The sequence below is a fragment of the Marmota marmota genome, unplaced genomic scaffold (assembly GCF_001458135.2).
Source record: "Marmota marmota marmota unplaced genomic scaffold, marMar, whole genome shotgun sequence".
Classification (NCBI taxonomy): Eukaryota; Metazoa; Chordata; class Mammalia; order Rodentia; family Sciuridae; genus Marmota; species Marmota marmota.
The window spans coordinates 29,536,715-29,563,494 of record NW_026000153.1 but is presented as its reverse complement, the minus strand read 5'-3'; the positions used below and the strand labels follow the sequence as shown (position 1 = coordinate 29,563,494).

The following is a 26,780-nucleotide window of genomic DNA, read 5'->3' as shown; positions in this document are numbered from 1 at the left end:
TATGAAACAGAAATCTTTATTGCAGGACTTTTCAGAATCTGTTTTTGTATTTTGGGGTTTTTGTTTTTTTTTTTTTTTGGCTGCAGGGCTGGGGATGGAGCCCAGGGCCCTCACATGCTAGGCAAACATTTTACCACTGGAAAGCATCATTTTAAAAAATGAAATATATTCCTAGTTTTTAGAATCTTTAAGAAGAAATATACACAAATGGCATATTTAAACATGGGTTGTGTGTTTTTATTTTTTTCCTAAGAATATCTATTAATACCAACATGGGTCTAAGGAACAGAGCTGGGAAACACTAATTTAGAAAGCTCCAAGCCAAACACTGCCCTTTACAATGACTCCCAGGGCCATAAAACAGGACCCATGAACAAGTTTAGCAACACTTTCTCAGTGGACTCTTGGAAGAATAAACAGCTGGTTCTCACTTCATTTGTTGAAAGTAAGCTTATGCTTAATACTTCCCTTGGCTAGAGCAGAATGTCAGAAAGCGAAGAGAAGTTATATTTGCCTAGATGCTTATTCTTTTCATTCTATCATAAGTGCCCATCTTCCAGAGAACTAAGGCCTGAAAAGTCAAAGATTCTGGACCAAAAGTCAAGGGTTGGAAGTGGAGGAGAAGAGAAATACTTTAAGGATCTAACAAAATATGCAGCTCATTTCCGGGGCCCTCATCACACATATGACCCACAGTATGTCCAGAGTTTCATTGTCCAATAGAAAAATAATGCAAGACTCATGCATAACTTAAAATTTTCTCATATCTGCACAATAAAAAGTAAAAAGAAACACGGGGCTGGGGCTGTAGCTCAGACTGCTTGCCTAGCATGTGTGAGGTGCTGGGTTTGATCCTTAACACCACATTAAAAAAAATTTTTAAAAAATGAAGGCCTTCTGTCCACCTACAACTACAAAAAAAATTTAAAGTAAAAAGAAACAAGCAAATTAATGTTATGCTCTATTTAACTCAACATATCCAAAATATTTTCAGTTCCACATGTAATTAACTTAAAAACTATTGATTTTTTGTTTTTTCCAGAAGTGGGGACTGAACCTAGGACCTTACACATGATAGGACAGTACTCTATCACTGAGCTGCACCCTCAGCCCTTAGTTAGATCTCTTAAAAATTCTTTTTTTTCCCCTTGTACTGTCCTTAAAATCCAGAGTGTATTTAAGACTTACAGCACATCTTAGTTTAAGTTTGCACTAAACATATTTCGACTGCCCACGAGCCACCATATGTGACTCATGGCCACTGTATTAGATGGCAATGATAAGGAAAACTACAAGAGCAGAAGCAATAAAACAGCATTTACGAGCACTTTTCATATGCCAGGTACCTTCTACACATTACCTCTCTGAATTGTCACTGTAGCCCTAGACTTGACAGGTGAAACTGAGACACAAAGAGGTTAAGCTACCTCTGCCAGATCACACAACTAATAAGTGAGGGTGCAGATGCTGAATTCCCAGGGACTCACTGCAGATATGGTCTAGAATCCTCCCTTCAGGCCTCTTTGTTAGACATAGAAGGTACTTAGCTATCACAAATTCTAAGCATTTCTTTTATTATATTATTATTATTATTATTATTATTATTTTAGTTATAGATGGACACAATAACTTTTTTTTATTCATTTTTATGTGGTACTAAGGCTCAAACCCAGGGCCTCACACACGTCAGGCGAGCACTCTGCCACTGAACCACAACCCCAGCCTTCTAAGCATTTCTTTTTACAGATGAGAAAACCATAGACTCTTATTGAAAAAAAATATATACCTATATAAATTCAGGTAAAGTTCATTCAATAGTTTAGCAAGATATGGTTACATTAAATTTGAGTAAAATGTATCCAATTTATTTTAAAATTTCTCATTTTGGATTATTAAGGAAGAAACAAATCAAAAGGAGGGAGATGGCAGGCAAAAGTGGGAAGGGTGGAAATGATCAAAGTATGTTATATGCATGAGAGAATAACCACAATGAAGTCTACTGTATTGCCTAATAATATGCACTAATAAGAATTCTGTTTGGTTCTCTAAAACATTGATTTATAGAGAGAGGAACAACTGCATTATATTCATATAAATAGAGCAGTAACTAATAATGTAAGATCAAGTAAACATTTTATTAAGTATTACTTAATGAGGTCAAACATTTGAAAATATTTATTTTTTCATTTAAAAACTAATAGTTATGTTGGGGTCTCCAACCCCATAACCTATTTCTTCTCTAGATTTTGCAAACAGGGTAATGTAGACTCTCTAGAGCTTAAAACTTAAACAATTGTAGAAACCCTTTTTAAGAAAGCTGTACATGAGATGGTAGAAGGTGCCCATTCCAATTGGATGGTTCATCTGTGTTCTTTCTAAATGGCAGGAATGTCTTTATCAGGGACATGATTCACAGAGTCAAGTACATCATGGAGACATTCAAAGAATGGGGCCAGAACAGCAACTTTTTTTCTTTTCCTTTTCTTTTCTTTCTTTTTTTTTTTTTTTGGTGATCATAAAACCTCTGTGGATATTTGTTAAATGAGAGAGTTAGACAAGACTCCACTTACTTCTGAACTCATACATTCACTCAACAAATTTTTTATTGTGCATTTATTATATGCCAGATACTATTATAGGCACACATGACTCTGAAGTTCGAGAAATTATAATGTTTTATAATATACAATGAGTTATGTGGGGAGAAAACAAGTGTTACTGGATTCAAGTTCACTAGTAGTTTTTTTTTTTTTTTTTTCCAAGTTTGTCCCTAATTCCTACAGGTCCCTTGGTCACCTGCTCTGCTCAAATGCCAACAGAACGCCCTAAAGGTTTGCAGCAGAGTTCCAAGTTCCAAGATCCAAAGGCAGAGTGAATTCTCACCAAGTTGCTAGGTCATCCTGCCCCATTCCATGCCCCAAGTGACCTTTGCCTGGAAGAAGGCTTTTTTTTTTTTTTCCTTTTTCTAGGCCATTAGGTTGTAGTCATCTTAAAGGTTTGCACAAATAACATTGTTTCAAGGTAGCAGAAAGCAGAAACTGGTGCACAATTACTGTTCACTTGTGTAATTCCAACTAGTAAATACACTTTCACCCTTGGGCAGGCTGCTACCAAGGAAAGATTATTCCAGAATGGAGCAGCTGCCTTCTCTCCATGACAAAGCTGGGCTAGAACAAGCTGCTTTTTCTTCTGGTTCTGAGGGAGTGGTGCGGTAAGATTTCTTTACCTAATGGTGCCTTTGCATTGCCAGAAAGAGGGGGAAAAGAAGGGAAAACAAAAGAATGTTTTATGTTAAATTTATGTGGTTTCTACAGCACTGAAGGAGCCAATTTTTAACTCCAGCGCCTTACTGATTCTCTTTTAAGCAACTTTATGGGTGGGTCTAATTAAGGCGTCTTCACGTGGTTCTTGCTTTCACTTGGTAAATTTTCAGGTTGAGCAAGCTGGAGCAGGTGAAGGTGGAATGCTGGCCTTGGCCCGAGTGCAGCTGGTCAGGAATGCCAAACTTCATGCTGGCTGCTATACTTCTCCACACATACAAAACCTTGCAAGGGAATAATTAGCTACAAAGCAACAGGAATGAAGGATAAGAGTGAATGCTATTGAAACATTAGATAAAATGGATACAGGTGAGCTATATATGGTTGGCTTGTTTAGCACAGGGTTTCTAAACCTCAGCACTATTAACATTTTGGGCTGGGGATCATTCTTAGTGGTTACAGCTGTCCTGTGTGTTAAAGAGTGTTTACCAGCATCCCTAGCCTCTACCTCCTAGGTGCCAGTAACATGCCCTATCCAGTGTGATAACAAAAGATTTCTTGAGACATCATCTGCTACCTGCTGGGGTGGGGAGGGAAGAAATTGTACCCACGGAGACCTGCTGGTCTAGATCCCCATGTTCCTGAAATCTATCAACCTGATTCACAATCAAGTCCTATTTTCAGTCCTAACTGAATATAAATAGCCATTAATGGCAGTTTGAAAGGCAGGCACTATTCAGTTTAAGAGCGTAAATACATATTAATAGAGAACTGCACTTGCTATTTGTAAAGGATGCCAGCTATGGTTTGGATCATAAATGTGATAAAGACCCATGTGATAAAGACTTAGTTCCTAATTTGGTAATTTTGGGAGGTGGTGGACTCCTTAGGAGGTGGGCCCTTGAAGGTGACAGTAGTACTCTAGCCCCTTCCTCTTCCTCTTTCACTTCTCAGCCATGCGGAGAGTGATTTTGTTCTGCCATGTATTCCTGCCATCAGGTTCCACAAAGACCCAAACCAGTGGGATCAACAGATCATGGAATGAAACCTCCAAAACTCTTGAGCCAAAATAAAACCCTTCTCTTTATAAGTTGATTAGCTCAGGCATTTATTACAATAACAGAAAGCTAGCACAATGCCAGTTTATCACAATACTTGACACATTGAAGAGTGATGTTCTATATTAAAAATGGCAAAAGAAAGTTCCCATGGAGTTTTTGCTTCCCCATAATGCAATGTTAATTTCCATTTCCTGGAGTAAAATGAAAAAGAAACATTTGTTAAACATAAAAGTTTAACAATGTCAAGGCAATACTCATCTAGCCCAATATAAGACAGCTAATTTTGAGCTGCTATTATTCTGCTTAGAGATTTCTTATGATTTCCTATATTTTAAGTCTTCTGGCTTGATAATTCAGAAAATCATCTGGTTGATGACTCAAGATTTTCTATCTTCATAGCTTCCTCAGGCACATACAGAGAATGATTTGCAGTAGCCCACTTTTAAAAGGAGACTTTTGCCCATATCCATGAGACATAGAAATTTAAAGAGAAAACAGGAAATCTTGCAACCATATACTGAATATAGAAAAGCATATGATACATGGGATATGAATCACAAAATTAAATGGACTTTGCTTTCCTTGTCCTTGAAATTCAATTTTGTTTCCTCAAGTTTCTCATCAGGTAGAACCTGTGGTTCTCTCATGACTAGCCAACTCTGGGCAGAGCCAACAATCAGACAGAGAGGCGATGACGTCCACTCCTGTCACTGATGAATAACCACCAGCTATTTGACTTTCACAACACATGGGTGGCTTGTGGTATCAGTCAGTAGTTATAGTGTCTCTTGAGTCAGTAGTTATTTCTGAGGTAAATCCAAGTCAAACTTATTTTTCTTTGATGTAATATTTAAGAGTTGTCATGGTTACAACCTTTTATCACAGACATAATCAGTTTATCATATTTCATGCAAAAATAATTAGTTCTTTCCTAATTACTAAGAGGACCTTAAAGATCATGCATTACTCAGACCTGCCTGCCATTTTCTACTAAATTGAGTTAAAAACTAAAAAACAAAATAGAATACACGTCCCTGAGTTGTTTGGGTGACAGGAATACTTTCACAAACTCTTGAAGTTTTTTCTACAGGAAGAGGTCTAATCATGGTGGCATCAAGTTAGGGTTCACTTCTCCTTGAGAGCACTTCCATTATAATCCAACTACTAGTTTCTTAAAAATACTTTTAAGCCAATGTACTTTAAAAATGAATTCTCTGAAAACTAAAATAAGAAAGCACTTGTCACATCCACATGTTTTCATAGAAAGTCTACACACTCCTTTGGTTAGGACTATTTTTCTAGCTACTACAATTTAAGTGCAAAGAAGACCAATGGGGAAATTTGTGAACTGAGATCACTGAAGTTTAAGCACTTACTGGTTTAAACTGTATATATTTTCCTTTTTCAAAACACTGATGTTTGTCAGTGAATAAAGATGTGCAAGGATTTTAGAGATTTATTTGGAATGCAATAGTAATCTTAGATGTTTGATGCATGCAGCCAGCATATTTATCTGGTTCACTCTACATGGCACAGGGCTGGCAAGGTGACCTGCATCTCAAGTTCACACTATAGCTCTATATATAACCCAGCACCAGCAACTGGCACCACACATGTAGTGTCACAACACTTATTCACAATGGACACATATACTGATTTATTGAGTCCCCTACTGAGCAAAGATCCCTGAGTTTCTGTTATGGAATGTACAGATTTCCAAACAGAGATTTGCACATATGATTTCCCACATGGCAACCTTTATTTCTCCATAAATACCAAACATCTTCTGATATAAATGCAGTAGCCATTACCTGATGATTTTTGAAGTTTAGGGTGGAATTCTAAATGTTCCACTGACCTCTAACCTAGATAATACTGTAAAGTATATACATAGGTTAAAAATTTCTTAAGCTCCTATAAACAAGATCAGATAAACATCCAGTGCCTATTTAATGTTAACCTGAAATTTTATTGGAAAAAGACCATGTTGTCACAAAAACATTGTAGTTCAAAAAACTACACACTAAAAACCAAAAATAATGTCTCCCTCCAGTTATTTAGTAACCCAACAATGACATGCAGAATAAGAGACTGGAAAGGCACTTTTTAAAAATTACACTGCAATATTTCAATCCAGATCTGAAATAATAAAAGCAATGGGTAAACTGCAAAGGTCTAATCCATCCATTTCGTATTTACCAAAATTTCTCTATAATGGGGGAAAATCTTTAGAGGACTTAAATAAGTATGCAGATCTTCCAAGATTTATATTGTTTTCAAGAAATGAAGAATGTGTATACCATATTTCTGTGAAAATTTATAAGCAATACAGCTACAGAGGCATTCTCCACTTGGTGGAAGACAGGAAAATCATTCTTCTGATCTCCACATAGCCAAATTTTAAACTCGATGCAGAAAACTCAGGCAACTCTGAAGCAAAATTTTCCAAAGAGCAACATTACTCATTGGCAGAAGATCCAGTGGGCACAGCACTGATTCTCACCTATGTTTTAAAACAGTTGCTTACAAACTTTGACACATTTGTGTCACTATGAATTTTTGTTTCACCATCAGCGTATGAGTTGAGAGAACAGTCACATGCCAGAGATTGATTAGTTGTTTAAGCAAAAAAGAAAGGTAAAAGCCAAGAGCATACTCCGAGAGGACCCTGGTTTAGTCAACTTTTTTGGCTGCTGTAACCAAAAGACCTCACAAAAACAATTAGAGGAGGAAAAGTTTATTTGGGGGCCCATGGTTTCAGAGGTCTCAGTCCATAGATGGCTGACTCCATTGCTCTAGGCCAGAGGGGAGGCAGAACATCATGGTGGAAGGACATGGCAGAGGAAAACAATTGGAAACCCGGCACCAAGAAGCAAAGAGAGCCTAAGCTCAGCTCACAAAAATATACCCAAAGGCACCTCCCCAATGACCTGTCTCCTCCAGCCACATCCTACCTGCCTTTAGTTACCACCCTAACAGGGTATTAATTCACTGATTGGCTCTCATAACCCAATCATTTCACCTCTAAACTTTCTTGAGTTGTTTTTCACATGAGCTTCTGGGGGATATCGAATATCTAAACCTTAACAGATTCCACCTCTCCCCATTAAACCCCCATTTTCAACACTTAGAAATAGTTCCTCATTTGCTTGCAGGTTTAAAATTATAGTTCAAGAATATGTTAGTCAGTTTTCTGTTACTATAACAAATGCTCAAGATAATGAACTTATAAGGAAAAAAATGTTTATTCTGGTATATAGTTTTAGAGGTTCATCCATGATCAGGTGGAACTATTGCTTTTAGACCTGTGGTGGAGGTGTCAAATTGGCAATGGCACACTCCTTACTTCATGTCCAGGAGCCAAGAAATAAAAAATATTTAAAAAATTTTTAAAAGGAGGGAATTAGTGGTTCTATAATCCCCTTCCAAACCATGCTACCAATGGCCTAAAGACCTCTTGCTAGACCCCTCTTCTTTTTTTTTCTCCTTTTTTTTTGGGGGGGGTGTATATACTTGGGATTGAACTCAGAGGCACTCTGACACTGAGCCACATCCCCAGCCCTAGTTTGTATTTTATTTAGAGACTGGGTCTCCCTGAGTTGCTTAGTGCCTCGCTGTTGCTGAGAAGCAAGATTTATTGCTACAAAATGGTTCCCTCTGTATATGAATTGAGACAAATTCAGATTCTCCTCAAAAAGAATTTTTAAAAAACACTAATCTCTATATTTAAAATATAAATCTTATAAAGTTCTCAGGCCCTTGCGCAAGGGTACATCTGCAGCTCTGCAGTTGGAGAAAATGATCTGGAGCAATTTCCTAATCCTTTTACCACGTTCTCCCTGTGGGCCCATAAGGATTTCCCAGGGGGTTCAGACAATAAATAGGCTTTCACACTGCATTTGTCTTCCTTCCCACTCCAGGTTCTCCTTCCCACCTTCTCTTCCACAATCTTCTGTCTCCTGCTTTTCAAAATCAAGACATACCTCTCCCCTATCTTCAAATACTAAGGGTTTAAAGAGTCTAGAATAAGCCCCTCCAGGTTCCACACAAAACAGCTGGCAGTACTGAGCAATTATGTCCCAGAAATCCTGGGAGTGTAGAGGCAAAGGGAAACCTTGACACTCAAGGTGGCATATTTCTCCCAAAATGCCATTCACCGTGTGTGCCTCCATCCCCCATCTTCCCATCCATGTATCAAAATATCCATTTAGAATCAAAATATCCATTTAGAACTGGCATAGATTTCTTAAGGGAAGTTATTAACAAGTTCTTTTGTTCAGAAAAGAAGATAAGACTCTGGCTGGAGAAAGTAAATCTGAATAAACTAGATGCTTTGACAATGAAGACTGGTTTTACAAAGAGAGGTTGAACATCCATCTTCCACCCAAAACCTATTAGGGATGCTTGCTTAAGAGGCAAAGTATAAGCAAATATCTGAAATCTGCAAAATCTGAAACACTTTTGTTTTGTAATGAATTTTGTATTGATACATATTAATTATACAGAATTTGAAACACTTGAGGTCTCAAGCATTTCAGGGAAGGAATACTCAACTTAAAATTGAAATTATATGTCATGCAAATAATAAGCTTATAGTAAACATTTTTTTATGTCAACTTAGAGTGTGTAGATTTTCAAGATGAGTTTGGTCTGTGTGAGTACTGAAGCTTGAAGTTTATCTACTGCATGTTCCTGATCAAGAGATCACCAAAGAAATGATGCTGTTCTCCCATGATTATTCAGATAAGATAAAGTATTTCAGGCTGTGAAGTGCTCTGTAAAGCTGTTATGCCTAACATCCTTTCATACACTTCAGCAAATCCATGCAGGTCCCTTTCAGCACTGAGGAATTCACAAACCACTTCCAACTCAATTCTCACTTTGGGGAATGAGACACAATGAATGGGGATCTGAATTACAAGCTCCTTAGGGGTGGAGACTACATTTTCTGTCCCTGTAACCCAATTCCCAGCAACTTTTTGGTACACAGTGGCAGTTAATATTTAATGCATGCCATTTGAGTCAAATTGACCTGAAAAATAGAAAATGAAACACGCACATAAGTTTATGCCAAATTACACCAATCTGTTAAAATAAACATGTCCTGCTGGTATAGCAAATACAGCATACAGTTGTGCAATATAACAGGTGTAAGAATTAGCACTCAGTCTATTGGGTAGGCTGGAAGGCTCTGGAAGCTGCCACAAAAGGATCTGCATTATATCTGTCCATTTGCTCTGTGATAGGAATGATCCTGCATCAAGGAGCTGATGGTCTCTTTCCTTTCCCTATGTTCTTTTCTTTTTCTTTTTTTTTTTTTTAGTTGCAGTTGGACACAATACCTTTATTTCACTTATTTATTTTTACGTGGTGCTGAGGATTGAACCCGGGGTCTCATAAGTGCGAGGCAATCGCTCTACCTCTGAGCCACAACCCCAGTCCCTTTCCCTATGTTTTATATATGGCTCCACAGGAGCCTGATGCAGGGAGGGGACAAGCAAGGACATGTGGCTACCCCCAAATGTCACAGTCTTTCTGCAAAGCTTCTGCAGTTGCTTCATACCTGTTAAAAGAAGAAGTCTTCCTTAGAGGAATTTATATACAGTGAATATACAGGAGCAGGAGTATCTTACATTACTGCTACCTTATTTTATGCCCTATTTTCAATAAATCTTAATTAACTAAGAGCAAATTGCACTAAGAATAAGAGGAGGATCACTTTAAGAGATCGTTTAGCTATTTATGTTGAAAGAAAGAACAGATGCATTGCCTTGACTCTGGAGTCCAACACATTGTTTGAGATTCTTAATTTTCTAACAAAATCTTGGCTTCTCCTATAGATTTTCTATTCTCCCCCAGATATCTGTAAGTACAGGGGCACCATATGTATTGTTATTTTTTAAAAAATTATTTATTTATTCAATCTAATTTGTTATATATGACAGCAGAATGCATTTTAATTCATATTACACATACAGAGCACAATTTTTCATATCTCTGGTTGTACACAGAGTCACAGCATTCATTTCTTCATACATTAGGGTAATGATGTCCATCTCATTCCACCATCTTTCCTACCCCCAACTCCCCCATATGTATTCTTAAAACATTTATTACAGTAGCAGAGCAAGGTGGTACATTCCTATAATCCCAGCAACTTGGGAGGCTGAGGCAGGACAGTCTCAAATTTGAAGCCAGCCTCCGTAACTTAGCAAGACCCTGTCTAAAAAGAAGAAAGAAGTGGAGAAGTAGCTCAGAGTGCCCCAGGTTCAATCTCCAGTACTGAAAGAACAACAACAACAAACAACTTTTTATCACTGTATAACAACATGTAGAGAAGCATACACACAAAACTGTGTCATTCCATGAAATTTTCAACAAATGGTTACTTCTGTGAAAACATTATCTAAATCAAAAAACATGACACTGCCAACTTCCCAAATACTCTCAGGGCACCTACACCTAAATTAAAGAAGGCAAGTGACTAAAGAGATGACGACGAACATAGGATAAATAGACTGGTACTTACACTAAACCACTTGTGCGTTGAAGGGAATATAAACTTCAGTACATGTAAATCAATCTATAAATGACAAGAAGAAATTTGGTTTGTCCAATTAAACAACCTCCCTCTCTCTGTGATCTCCCTCTTGGCTTCATTCCCTTTCCCTTCTTGTGCCTCCACAGCCTCCAACCATTAAGGACCAACAACTTTCACCTAACAGCTTGCAAGTTGTATTGTGAAAAGCAATGAATTTTACACATTCACATCACTAACTAATTAAAACAGTGGGTTTCTGACATAGGTTAACAATAGATAAAGATGTCAAACTAAATATATAAAACTTCACTATTAAGTTGTTGCTATTGGTCAAGATTGATAAGAGCACACAGAACCTCCCTGTATCTTTCTTTCTTTGTTTTTTTGTTTTGTTTTGTTTTGCTACTTTGTATGAATCTGTAATTCTTTAAGCAACCAAAAGTGTTGCTATACCAACAAACCATCATTTATATAAGGAGGTTTGTCTTGTTTTTAGTATGATTTTTTTAAGAACTTCAACAATACAAAATGTCTTCTTAGTTTTCTACTAAGTGAAACAATATTGGTAAAAAAAAAATCAAAATATTAAGCTCAAAGTTTGGTTTGAAAGTGAATAACCTAAAGCTTACAACGACATCAAAGTAATATACAACAGTTAACTTTCTTAATCTTTCCTTCGTAATCACACATTCCTCTCTTCCTAATATCCCCCCCCCCCAAAAAAAAGGCTTATCATGAACTTTACATTAAAAAAAATGTTTTGCCACCCAAAGATTACATGTTAGGTTCTATAGCCAATTCCTTTTGTGGCATCCAGGTTTTCAAATGGAACAAATGCTATGCTAGCAAGTATGTTGCACCCACCCTAAGAGCTGTGTCATTAAAACCTTGAAAATCTCATGGATGGTAAAGATCAGTACAAAGGTTAGACTATCCTTCTAGCCATTTGTAAATCACATATTTAATAAATCCTCTCACTATTTAAAGCAACTATGCCACTAGCAATGCCTACGAGATAAATGATCAGCTTTGAACTGTTAGCTTTTCCATTTTGGGTGTTTCTTGCAGCAAAGCAATTTATTTTTACTCACAGATTTAAAACAACATTAGAAATAACTTTTAAATGTTTCTGGTAGAAAATAACAAGCTTTCAGCATACATTAATTCACTGCCAGTCTGTCACTTTGCAAATTACAAAACAATGATAAATAGATAAAAAGATAGATAATTGGTGCATTTGCATGGTTCCATATAACACTGCAGGCTTTTTTATTCTGAACAAGGTGAAGAGACGGAAACCTAAGTAAGTTCTAAGAATGGATCCAGCAATGTCTGGGTATGAACGTGGATCTTAAAAACTACTATAGTTTGGACATTGGAGGTCCCCCCAAAAATCCATGTGCTAAAGACTTGGTCCCCATAGTGGCAATATTGGGAGGTGATGGATTGGTTGTGAAGTTCAGGTCACTGGAGATGTACCCTTGAAGCAGACTGTGTAACCCTGGTCTCTTCCTCTTTTCCATTTTGCTTTATGGTCATGAAGTGAACGGTTTTGCTCTGTCACATGCTCCCTGCCATTATGCTGCCTCATCACAGACTCAAAGCAATAGGGAAAAATGACTATGGAATAGAATTTTTGAACTAAATTTTTAAACCTTTTCTCTTTATAAACTGATTATCTCCAGTATTTTGTTATAGTGATGGAAAGCTGACACAAAACCAGTCATGAGTGCACTATGCATGACCTGAACCAGCTCAACTAATTCCAGATCAAATAATAATGGAAAAGTTGTTTATTCTATCTTGAGGAAGCTGAATTATTGCTGAAAGGGTCAAGTGCTCAAGTAGGGTGTGTCTGCCTTCCACACTAACGAGGTGATTCAGGTATCCAGGGGATCACGAAGACCTAAGGGCTGGACTCTTAGGACTTGGGCATGGTCATCATTGTCATGTCTGCTTTATCAACAACGGGAGAGAAGGGCTGAATAACAGAAGAGAAACAACAAATAGAGCTACACAGTATTCATAATAAAGTCTTTATATGAAAATGGCACATGAATAAACTATCAGGGTTATAGAATGAAAAGTATTTCAAAACTGTCCCAGCACTATGCAAAAAAAAAAAAAAAACACTTTTCCTCCTTTTTCTCTACCACACAAGGAAAATGAATGTGCTCTGAGAGGCTTGCATGGGGTTCACGGTCACTAAGGAGATGAGCTGAGTAGAGAGAGGCTGAGACTTTGTCCTGCCCAGGTCTTGTTGACATCCTGAGGGTGCAGACCATAGAGCAGCTACCTGGGACCAAAGCATGCAGCTGCTAAGAGCACTGGCTCTGCAGTCAGAGTCTAGGGTCACTTTTTTTTATTTGGATGGCTTTGAGTGAGTAAGGAGACCTTGCTAAACCCCAGGTCCCTCATCCACAACAAGAGTCAAAAAGGCCAGGGTGAGGACAGACTGAAGCTGGAATGTGCTCCAACCTCTACACAAAGCATCTCATTCCATCCTCTCAACAATCCTATGAGGTAAGTGCCATGATTATTCTCATTCTACAGATGAGGAAACTGAGACTCACAGGAGTTGCCAAAATTGGTCAACATTATCATGCAAAGTTGAACTGAAACCCAGGCAGCTTGGTCCCAAAGTCAGCCCCCATCTGTCACATCCCAGCACCTTCCTGAGTATCTGGAGGAGAGTGAAGGCAAATAAATAATTTTTGCCAAACATACATACATACATGCATAAATAAATCACTACATAGCAGGTCTCAAGATTTGGGGGTACAATTATTTTTTATATATTCTCATTTTAATCCCATGTACACATTTTGTTTTTCCTGTGTATAAAAATTTATCATCAATTTTATGGCTCATATAAGAAAGTTATTGCTTTTTCTAGGAAAAAAAAATGTTATCTATCTACTAGTGATGATTTAGTCCTGGAATCATTGAACAAATGCATTCTTTAGCCTATTGCAACAGCTTTCAAATTGGAGTTTTATTCAGACATGATAATTTTTGACACATTTTGAACCAGTGGAAGTTTTCAAACACCCGTTTAGAAGTAGAGATCTTTCTTTTAAGTACAGTGTGATTCCTCTGAATACTTCCAACAGGTGGCTTATTCTACCTTTGTCTTGTCAAATCCCCTTTTTGTCTCACAAATGTAGTGAATTCCTGGCTAAGGAAGTGTCCCTAACGTTTCCTTTCCTTCTCAAGATAACAAAAAATCCCTGAACGTTTTTCTCCATTTTTAATAAATGACAAATACATTCTACTTTCTACCCAGAAGAAATACAAGTGAACTTTGATTCTCTTTTATTATTTTTTAAAATTAGTTCTAGTTAGTTATACATGGCAGTAGAATGCATTTTGACACAATGTACACAAATAGAACCAATTTCTCATTCCTCTGGCTGTACATGGTGTAGAGTCACACTGGTCGTGTAATCATAATATGTATATAGGGTAATAACGTCGGTCTCATTCCACTATCCTTCACCCCCCACACTCACCCCCACACACACTCTCACTCCCCTCTGCCCAATCCAAAGGTTCTCCATTCTTCCCTACCTCCACTTCATTATGGATCAGCATCAGCTTATCAGAAAAAACATTCAGCCTTTGACAATCCACTGTGTACCAATCAGCAGGCATCTATCACTAAAAAATGACCAGAAGCAACTTCTGTAAATAACAATATTAACAAACAGCACAAGATAGCCTGAACCAGGCAAAGCTGCAATTGCCAGCATTAACAGCTGGGAGGGTAAGCATCTCTTATCCGGGGAGCCAGGTATGCCCAACTGTGAACACATCCGGTTACTTATGTCATGGTTCACATTCACCCCAGAATATCAGAACCAATCTAAGATCATGGTCAGGGCTCTCCACTTACAACACAGGTAAAGTCTCAGTGGAAGTGTCTGCAGGTGACATCCTAGTCAGAGAATGGAGGATACCCTTTCTGAAAGAAAATCCATCTTCAGACATACTTATTTTTCCCCTTTCATGCCCGTTTCACCTCTACCCAGCTAGACTAAACTGCTTTCTCAGAGATAGACTTAATGATTTAATTGTTCTCTATCTATGATGATGCTACAAAGTTGGCACGTTTGATGTCTCATTTCCAAAACACTGGGTATTAATTAACTATTATCTGTTACTTTTAAGATTACTCTTAAACGTAACTGGGGCCTTTTTTGTCTTGGCAGAACATCCCACCAGCAGGACATGTGACTACCACAAGATCAGCATTCTCCTTATCGTATTACAGTGTATGTAGAGGTCCTCTTTTAATTAAAAATCAGCCTGGTAAGTACTGTTCAGAAGTGACCAAACCTGTAAAACTTTTTCAAGGCTTCAAGTGTGTATTCAACACACCTGTGCTTACCACCACTGCATGTCACCTGTGGCCATCACCTCATCCTACCTCTTATCTCAGATAATGTAAGGCTGGGAGAAAAAAGAAAATGTGCAACCTCTTCTCAAAATGAGGTCCAAGGAACTCTAATCTTTTCCTTCCACAGAAGGGAAGAAACAGAAAAATATGGACAAAATCGCCTGAAAGGAATGGCAACTATAGCAACTCCCCCCACCCCTGTACCCTATTTTCATTGGCTGCTTTGGCATGGTTCAGACCCTGAAGTCATGACTACTTATTTCCTTGAATATAATTTGAATGTCTTGTTTTTGCAACTGAACAATATTATGAATATTTAGTAGCCAATGCCCAACAAATCTAAAACCTTGCTGTTCTAGCCAAGACCTTAAGAACAATACTATGCCATGGGGAAAGATAGACTCAGATAACCACCCAAGTCTTCTACCTTTCTCATTCAACTGCATCCCCAACCCCCAAACCAGAGACATTACTAGGTTTGCATTTAAACAGGAAATCATCTCCGAAGGCTGAAAGTGAAGGGAAAAACTGAATAACTCTTCTGACTATTTTTGCTATCCCACTGCACCAAATTGCTCAACCCTCTGTTCTGTCTTGGCTGGGTAGACTTGTTGACTAAAGGTGAAATGGCATAGCTTTTGCTCAAGTAACTTTTGCAAGACATAGAAGCCCAATTACTAAAGTCATCCTGAAATTAATAGACTAGCTGGTTGTTTACGGAAAGGATTTACTTATTCAGGAAATGCATAATCTCAAGCTTGAAAAAAATCAATGTGTTCTCCTAGCAATATTGTCTAAACCTACAGTATACAGATAATAATCAAAGATTAATTACTCAGTTAGTATACAGGACTTTTCCTATTTCACTTTATAATCATGAAATGTGAAAGTGCTTTAGGAGAATTTCTGCTGGAGTACTGGAAAGTTTCCATTACGTTAGGAATAATCAATAACCAAGTTCCTGCCTTCCTAGTGAAGGAAAATAACCTGTATTTTGAAATTTCTTTCAGGAAAGGTACATCACCATTAATAAAAGATCTACTCACGTCATATTCCACATTCCATTCATTCAAACAACAAAGCTTCTGGGAGTGAATAATCTGATGTTCTTAACAATTTCTCCTTAAAAGTCAAGGTTCCCAAGAATCCCTGCAGACAGGATACTTCTGACAAAGTTATGATGTAGAAAATGAATGATCCTCAAGAGCCCACATTATTTGTTAAATTTGACTCTTTTCATAACAGCTGTGTCACCGTTTAATGAGTTTAAATATGTGCTTTCATTTAAATCACAGAAACCTATGAAACTGAATCACCACATTTTGCCATAGGCATTGCTACCAAACTACTAAATCAAGTTGCTTTCTCTCCTCATTTCTTTTTTCTGCAAGTATTTTTAGGTCTGGCAAATTTACAGAAGCTTATGACACAACATTAAAAAGTCATACTTCTGATCCCTAAAGTAAATGTTTTCAGGGTTCACAAATGCTCTGCCCTCTATCTTATGAAATGAACAGTTAAGACACTTAGAAGAAACTAGATTCTAAAAACCAAATGCTTCATAACAAGAGGAAAAGTGGGAAAGGAACAAAAACAGAAGAAATAGACAGAAAATATGCAGAAATGTGCAGAAATTGGGACATGCATGAAGCATAAGTAATAGAAATATAACAGAAATTTGAAGGAATACTTTGTGTTAAAAATACTTTGTGTTCTTATTAACAAATAGGACTAAGTGATAGAAGGCATCAATAGCTTAAGAACCACAGAAGTTTCAATGGAGGTGTGAGGAGAATTTTGGGGAACATTTGGCAGGGTGTTGGGAGCCAGCATTGCATGGCACAAAAAAAAACCCAGCAGCTCAATGTTCACCGGTCCAGTGATCATGGGCAAATTACGGAATCAATCCGAGCCTGGGTCTCTTGCCTTCAAATGTGGATAATTATCCTGATCCTGTGGGGTTGTTAGGAGGCTCAGAGAGATGGATATTAAGACATTGTGTAAACTGTAAAGTGCTATACGAATGCAAGGTGTTATTATTATTATGACATCAATGTTCTAGCATCTAAATTACAGGGACAACATACTTATTATTGACACGCTTAAATACATATCTTACGTACATTGAGATTTGCTTTTAATTTCACGGATGTTTTCAGCTGCAAGGATTCTTGGAATAATCTTGTTTAGTTATTTTATGGAAACTGAAACTGGGTGGGTAGATTCTAACCTGTTTTCTCTTCCCATTATAACTAACAGCAAATAACAAGAAAAAAATACATTAAGCCATGAACTAAGAAAAGCCCCTTAGCAACACCACTTTTCCAGGAATGAGATACATGTAAATGCATACTTGTATTAAAAATTATCATGAACAGTGAATGTTTTTGATGTTAACTTTCAAAACTTATACAACATAGTTTTAAATCATTTGTCATTTTTTTCCTTTGCAGTCATTTATCAGTTTTTTATTTGCAGTCATTTGTTTAAATTTTTCTCTGCAAAGACTAACTCATAACAGCTTGCAAAGATGAAAGAAAAAGAGGGAAAAAGAAGGGAGGAATGGAGGAAGAGAGGTTTAAAAAAGCAGAAAGAAGAAAGAAAAACATTAAGGTAGTGCATAATTTGTACTCATAAATATGTTCTATGCATAGTCTATTAAATCAGAATTTTATCAGCAAATGTCAGCAGAGTTAAAGAATCAAAAAGTAACTACACAAATAAGGTTTCTGATTCTCTATTAATTTTACAGCAAAAAATCAAGTCAAGAAAAAATTCTGAAATGCATAATATTTAAAAATTCCTTAAGATCAATAGTCACATTTAAACCCAAAAGGTGTTACAATTATTCTCCAATGACCATGTTTGGATTTTCTGTCATTCATTTGAACTTAATCAAAAGTGTATGAAATTTCCAAGTCTAGAGGTTTTGTTTCCCATGAAAAAGATAATTGTTTAGCTTTCTGTTATTGTATTAAAATATACTTAAAGGAATCTGGTTGGAATAATTAGATCTTGAAAGTTATTACTAAAACAAACAAAACAGTTCATCTAATTTATCTTGTTCAGCACAATTCTAAGCATCTACAATGGCCAATAGCATATGAGAAAGAATTAGGAAATGATTATGGAAATAAAGAAAAATTATTATAATTAAACCTCCCTACCTTTTAAGTATTCAATGTTTGCTGGTAAATGAACAAAACCAGTTTCTGACATTTAAAAAATCACTTTTGAAAAACTTTCTGAAATTTTAATATAATGATCAGAAATTCTCAGGACATATTCATCTGTCCTTAAGGACAAATACAAATTCAGTGAATGACATGCCTTTTATTCAAGTCACTAAAGTGGTAAAAAAATATATATATATGAGTATAGTCAAAGAAACTAAAAACATGCACAGTTTTTCACATACAAATGCAATTTTCTTATAACAGAGAAACCATATGCAATGCATCAATTATTTCCCATACTTGGTGCAAATGAAAGGAGCTTCAGTGAAATGGTCATAATGATATCATTTGTAAGGCAATACAACTGCTAAAACAATCATGACGTTACCCACTGTGCACAGGTCGTAGCAGTAAAACGTCAGTATCACATTTCTGCTTTTAAAACAAAATCCTTCATGAATGTTCTTAAAATGCCTGCAAAATAAACTGCTATATTTCTTCTTACACACAGGCCTAAGTATACAAGGTAACACCAAAAGCCATATTTTAGCCTTTATTGATATCTAATCTACCTATTTGTTTCTAAGTGATTTCCCCAAATAAACAGGTAAATCTGTACAGTTTTCAAAAATGAATCAGGAAACTGATGTGTCTTCTCATTCACAACTAGCAATAGTTCAATTAATTTGAGAGATATTGTCTGAGTCCAGTGTGATTCAACACAGATTTATTGTGTCTGGAATTAGACAGACTTGTGTTTCTTTTCTTTCTTTGCTTTCTCCAGCAGGAGTTATATAAAGAATGTAAAGTAGTCATTTTGCTCATTCATAACAATTTTGGGGGGAAAATCATGCAGTTGGGAAGAAATGTAAAAAGCTATCAATTATGGTCCAGACTCCAGTTCATTTCTTCAACTGGATTGTTACTCTTTTTTAAAAATGACCATTTTAATTTTAAAATGTAAATTGTATTATTTCTTGGGCACTTGTGACATTGCAAGTTTTCTTATAGTCATTTAAAAAATTCTAGAACCTTAACATCTGCTGTAATAAGACATTAACATTTATAAAAAATAAGTAGATAAATAAATAACAAGAAACAGAGAGCTCCGAGAAGGAGCTTGGGCCTACAAGTATTTCCACATTCTTTTTCTTTTGCCTGCAGGCCAGGCAATAGTCTCCTCCTCTGAGACTCAGCTAAATATTCTCTTTTTTGAGAAACTGTTCCAATCTCAGAGGTAGAATTTGTCTCTTTTGTGACCGCCCAATGAAATACCAAATCACATCTGTTATAAAATACTGCATTACATCACAGGTCTCTCTCTCTCTCTGCTCAGCCACTCCAAACTGCAAGTCCTTTGAGGACAAGTACAGTTCTCTTATTCCTCTGTGTATCCAAAACCTGGCATGAAATGTGCATATAGTTTATCCGTGGTTCTCAAACTTGCATGTGTGGGAATCTCCAGGAATAACTGTATTCACAGACCATGGGTCTTCTCCCCATAGGATATTATTCAGGGTGGGTCTAATAATGTGCATTTTTGGTATGTTCCCAGGGGCTGCTACTGCTACCTTGGGCCCACACTGCAGTATATCTTTAATAGGCTAATTCATGAAATAAAATGCAACCCTGAAACTTATTTACCAATGAAACAAGAACCTGTTCTTGGATCTTAAAGAAGCTCATGAGATGAATATGAAATAGGAGTATGAGAACAAAGACAAAATTTCTTTTGTTACAAGCTACATAAATCACTTCATCAGAATTTCCCAAAGAGGTTTAAGAAATGTGTGTGCTGGACTCCATCCCCTGGAAATACTGATTCATTGGGTCTGGGGTACAGCAAGCCATTTTCTTTTTCAAAAGTTCCTCAGATGATTATAGGAAACAGTTAAGGTTAAAAACTATTGCTAAAAAAAAGAAAGAAAGAAAGAAAAAGAAAAGCTGGATATGGTTGTGCCTGCCTATAATCCCAATGGCCCTGAAGACTGAGGCAGGAGGAACACTCGTTCAAAGACAGCCACAGCAATTTAATGAGGCCCTAAGTAACTTAGTGAGAACCTACCTCAAAATAAAATATAATAAAAGGGAGAGGTGGAATTGTGTCTCAATGGTTAAGCACCCCTGAGTTCAATTCCTGGAAACCTCCACAACCCCAATAAAACAGAAAAAGAAAGTCATGTGCTACTCTTTTTGGTTCAGTCACTGATTTACAAAACCAAGTAATCTGATGCTAACTTTTTGTTATTGTTGTTGTTGTACTAGTGACTGAATCCCGAGGACCTTTACCACTGAGCTATATCCCAAGCTCTTTTTATTTTTTATTTTGAGATAGGGTCTCACTAAGTGGTAGAGACTGGTCTCAAACTTGCCCTCCTCCTACCTCAGCTTCCTAAATTGCTGGAATTACAGGTATGTGCCCCAGCACCTGGATGATGCTGACTGAAATAAGAAAAGGAGAGCCTCATCTGCTGAGGATTTACAAATAGTGTGATTTCCAATATGCTTAAATGTATGATGTACTATTTATCAGTAACAGATAACTGCAGCTAATCAGCAGCCTAGTCTAGAAAGAAGTTAGTAATCCAGAATCCCAGTGTGGCTCAATATTGATGCCGATTGCAAATATCTGACAGATGGAAACAGGAGGTTGTCCTGGAGTCAGATCTTTCCATGATCAAAGACAATAACTGCAGTACAAGTAGAAGTACCAAATACAATGACAATTCAAGGCAATATTGCTCACTTGGGCTCCAGACTTATATATTCTATTGCCTCATGGATGCTTCTAGTTCAGCATTTCAAGTATGACATACCTAAAAGCTGAAGTCACACCCCTTTACTTTGGTCTCCCCAACTTCTCAGCCTCTGAGAATGGATTCATTATCTACCCAGGCTTCCAAGTCAGAAGTCTGTGTCACCCTGACATTCTCTATTTCTTATACTTCCTACATATAGATGCCAATCAGTTCTGCCTTCAGATTAGACCCCAATCACTTGTTCTGCATCTCCCTGCTCTGGCTTTATCTCCTGACTGCCAAAGTCCCTGATCTCCCTGTTTCTACCATGGCCCCTACAGACTATTCCCCATCTTTCTAAAATATTAGCTTTTTCATGTGAGTTCCTGGTTTAAAATTCCCTAGTGATTTCTCTTTCATACAGGATGAGATCCAAAGCCACAGAGAGACAATATGTAGCCTCATCATTTATTCCTTCTCTTCCTGTCATATTTAATTACCAGTGCTCTCAAGAACTTTGCTCCAACTACCACTCCTCTTATATCCTACTCTCCAAAGAAATAACCATATAACCAATGGCTCTTTGAAGGCTCAAATGTGTAATTCCTTTCATTGGGAATATTCCTGGTCTCCAGGTAGAATTATAAGCAATTAATCTTGAAAGACATCTTTTATCCTGTGCAGAACTCTACCATTGCTCCTGTGATATTGTTGCATACTCACTCTTCTGCTGACTTCCAAATACTTATGGGCAAGTATCAACTGTGATTCATTCTTACATCTCAATATGGATAGAACAGTGTGAATTGCTCACCATGGCCCAAAAACAAAGAAAAAAAAAAAAAACAAGTAAAAGCCCATGTAATAATAGTGGCCAATATTCGCCCTTACGATCAAAGGACAAACAATGGTGGTTAACTTACATAATTATTTATACTAAATAGGGCCATATATGCTGGTCCACTGGCAAGAGTGTAATCGTGGTTATATTTAGGGTGATGTACAATTAGTCCCCTAAACTGTAATTCCAATGTCTAGTAAATGTGAAGCTGCCGATATCATCAGAAAGGACACTTGGACTCTGGGTCTGTCTCTGAGAATCCACCAGAATGATATTACTTAGAGGAAAGAGAGACATTCTATCCTCTGTGAGAGCTTTCACATATTACTTTCTAAAGCAAGCTGCTGAAATTGCTATGAGTAAAATTCATTCTAAGCATATGCAATTCACAGATGGTCAGTCAACAGGGCCAGACATCTGATACTGTACTTCAATGCCTTTCAGTGCCTTCTGAGATTAAAATGATAAATCCAGCACTTGGTTTCTAACGGGTCTTAGTGAACACACCCCCACTACTGGCTGCATTCAATTAGCCTCCCAGCTGGCTTTGCAAACTTCCTAGATGCGGGGGAGGGGGAATATAAAGGAAGCTTAACCAAATGTCCATGAAAAGTGAAAATCACAGTCAAACCAATTATTTAAATAATTCTTAATAATTCTTGAGCTCCATCTAATTGACTGTGCCCACGGACATGAGAATTGACAATCTTGAGACATTGTCCATAGGGTCCAACTGTGGAATTTTCTTAGAAAAGGCAACCTTTTCAAAACAAAATGAAAAGAAGGTGTGAGAAAACACTGTGATGTCCAATGGGGATAGGCTAGGAGAACAAGCCAAGAGCTATACTCTATTCTGTATGTGCCAATTGTTAAAGAATAAACCAGTAATAATTAACTGAGAATTAAAATGTTTCTTACCATAATTTCAAATGTCCATTAATGACAGAAGAAAGTAAAACAGAATGAACTTATTATGAACTTGAGGACAGAATCTAGCTTTTAAAATTGTTTTACAGGGGAAAATGTGTTCACAGGGAAACAATGTATGGGTAGTGTATATTTTAAAACCTTGAACTTTTCTTATTAGTAAAGCCTAACTATAAGTAAGACCATTCTATAGTACTAAGTCAACATTAAACACACACACACATATACCATATTCACAGCAAGCAACATGGCAAGAGTCAAATTACTCGGTAGGTGGGTCCTTCCTTGGACAGGCTGAATGTCCTGAACATTCTGATCCCATCCCCATTTCAGGACCAGGGACACAAGCCTGAGGCTACCTTACCTTAATTCCTCATAATCATTAATTACCTTTAATATTAGAGTTATTCACTATTGTCAAAAAAGTTTCAGACGCTAGCTGATAGTCCCAAAGCTTACCTCAGAGAAAAAACAAAAGAGCATTTTCTTTTTAAACAGCATCTTTCATTTTATTGATACTACCTCTAAAAACATTTCAAAACTTGTTAGTGCTGTCACATGGACCAAGAGTAATTTTGCAGTACAACAGATTTTGAAAAATTATGGATTATGAAATTAAATATGTGAAACCAGAATGACTGTTTAAAGTCTATTGGAGCAGTGTTACCATATTGGAACAATATCTGCTAGTCTGTGCTACATCAGTGTGGATATACTCATAGCTACAGACACTCAGGCTGGTTGTCTCCTTTTGGGGTTTGAAAAGCAAGTTACTAATATTTAATTAGTGGCTTAAAGAATCACACTTCTCTGGACAATAGTAAAAACCATTAAGACTATCCCCCTTTTAATTCACAATGTCTAGCATATTCTGTGCACTCAATACATATTCACTGAATTCAGAAATTAGAACTCAGAATCTTGGAGCTTCAAAGTGTCCACCTTCACGCAGAGCTGGAATGAGAAAATAGACCTCTTGGACTTCCCAAGATTTAATTCCTCTACAGAAAGGAGGGGTAGTGGTTCTTCGCCTTAGATACCATCAAAATTCCTGCTTTTTCTTCCCCCCTGTAATATAGTCCAGACCTCCTGAATCAGAGTGTTCTCAGAAGTAGGGCCAAGGCAAGCTCATTTCTACAAAGCTCACTTCATTGAGAATACCTCCTGTCCTTGGAATGCACCACGGATCTCTTCCAGAGCAGCACCTTTACCTGCCCATTTTGCAAGAGTGTCTTGCTCAACATCTCTGAAGCAATCTCCATGTTGGTTCACTCTTTGATTTGGCCACTGAGCTGCCCCAATGAAAGGCAGCCAGAACAAGGACTGAGAAGCCCTGAGCAGGAGTGTAGACCACTGAACAAGCAGGCGTCTGTTGGAAACTTCAGACAAGGGGCCCATCTTAATAAGCCTGTTCCCTGGTACCTTTCCTCTTCATCATCCGGCATTAGTCATTCACACACACATCTGACCTGGCTCTCCTGAAACCAGGCAGTTTAGAGTTATGGGAATTTGAATCTTGATTCTGCCTCTTACTAGCTGTAGAAAAATCATTTCATAACTTTACTCCTCTGTACCTCAGTTTCCCCATAAATAGGGCACTCACCTCACTTGAAGTGAAGATTAACAAGACACTTACAACCTTGTCTGGTCTTAGGTCTGAAAGCAACTAGTACAGATGACACCATATCTTAGAACAAAAATAACAGTAACAACAACAAAAAACTCACTAAAACCAATAAATCTTCTTGAACAAAATTAATAGATCCTGTATAGAAAGATTTCATCTCATACTTTAATAATTTGTTCCTTAAAAATGTGGTCTTTTGAATGTGGCTTTAGTGGAATGAAATTTGTTTACTTCTCAGGAGCATTCTGTTTTAAGTGAATACAGAACAAACAGGAAAATTCAGTGGCATTTCTATTTTTCTCAGACACAAATCTCCAATCATTAATCCTAGTGTTCAAAGAGTGACATCAAAGAGCTGGGCACGTTTCTGGAGCTCTGCAGGGGCTCTAAGAGCTTAATTTAAAATAAAGAGGGTCCCTTTGTCAGAGATAGAGAGACCTTACTTTATTAAGAGAACTCTAGTATCTCAGGAGCACTCCAGACCACTGTCCTAGCCATCACAAGCAGGGAGGAGGGGAGCCCTCCAGGCTAATGTAGGGGGGAGAAAACCATCCACTGGCTCCTTTAGTAAAAAAAGACTAATCCTTTATTATTGAAACCACACCCTGTCTTTTCCCCTTTGCCTGTATTTTGCAAGATTGTTAAAACTCCAGATGTTCCAAAGGAGCTCTTTACTTTGGCAGGTAAATCTCCATGGAGACTACCAATCTTTCTTCTATGCCCAAGATTCTCAAACCTGGCTCCCCAACCTGAAGGGCTTTGAAAAATCCTATAGCCTCCTCTCACCCCCAACCAATTAAATCAGAATGTCCAGGGTGGGAAGTCGACTCCCCTCACCCCCAAATCTCAGGTGAGTGCTCTACTTAGCAAAGTTAGAAACCACTCTTTTATGCTTTACTCCTCCTCCAACAAACCCTCTCAGCACCAAAGCCCCAACTCCCCATGCCAATGACATCAACAGCAAGCAGGGACCTGATTCTTGGAACCTAAGCCTATTTTGAAATTGTGCAATTAAACCTTCTGAGGCATGTTTCTCGTGTCAAGTGGGTTTATGGTCGGCAGTCACGAAGCCAAACTTGCTCATGTTCCGTCTGGACATTTGGCATACAAGTGAACCATGGACATCAATCCTTTATTATTTTTTTTTCCAATTAAGTTTAATATTTTAGTTGGCCTAATGTCAAACTCTCCAAAAAGGCAAAAAGAAACATCCAAAAGATTAAATCTTGGGATAATGAGAAGAAAAGTTTGCTGTGAGCCCCATTTTGAAATACGGCTCTCGGATAGCCAGCGGGATGAGTTCGCGCCTAGGGAGTTTGGCATAAGGACTCAGGTGTTGCACAGCGGCCAGCCATACATCTTGGTCCAGGTCCACTGTAAAGCCTTGAGATGCAGTCGAAGCACTACAGGTCATGGGCAAACCTCTGGAGTACCGGCAAGCAGCCACCTTAAAGACACCCTAGGGGTCTTAGGAATGGGCATCAGAAAAGGAGCTTCAGTCAGGCAGCGAGCCCTGGTCCCCCAGCCGCGCGCACCGGGTTTGTGGCTGGGGTCCTCTCCCATAGGGCGAGGGCGCGGATCGGATCCTCCTCACTGCTCTTCAGAGAAGGAAACTACCAGCACCACGCCTTCCCTCCTGCTCGCTGAGGCGAAGAGGAGTTCTAGCCTCCCAGGTCACTGATGCAACTCCATACCCGGGAAATGGGTTTGCAGAGATCAGCGTGAAGGGCCGGGTCGCTAGGTCGGGAGGCGTGCGGCTTAACCCCAAGAATGAGGAGGAGGAAGGAGCTGCAGAGGGTACGCTCGGGAAGTCCCCTACCCTAGAGGTCCTTTCTCAGCTCCCTAAGTCCCTAGGACTCAGCTGATGGGACCCGCCAGCCCTGATGTAAGCGCCCTACAGCGTCACCACGGCCCTCCAGTGGACAGTGCCGGGCACACGTGCTGCAACGACAGGCGTCTACCCCGCACCAAGTTTTCGCCCGCAGACGCGGACCCAGCGCAGGAGGGCAAGAAAGTGATAAAAGTAAGTTGGGAGCTGTCGGGTACGTAGGCGCTCCCAGCGGCGGTTCCCATAACCCGCTCGCAGCCCCGCCGCCCTGAGCCCTGCGTCTCCCTTCCTCCGGTCCTAGCAGACTCGCCCAGCCCAGAAAAGAAACGTCCAGTTCCTCCCACGGTCCCAGCCAGAAGCGCAGCTGATCCTCAAGGAAACA

The 26,780-nt window shown here is 38.2% G+C and overlaps 1 protein-coding gene across 2 annotated transcripts in view; it reads right to left on the bottom strand.

Annotated features, from left to right (window-relative positions):
* Window positions 1–26,780, bottom strand: part of Egfr (epidermal growth factor receptor) — a 201,025-nt gene that overhangs the window by 173,795 nt on the left and 450 nt on the right. The window lies entirely within an intron of this gene.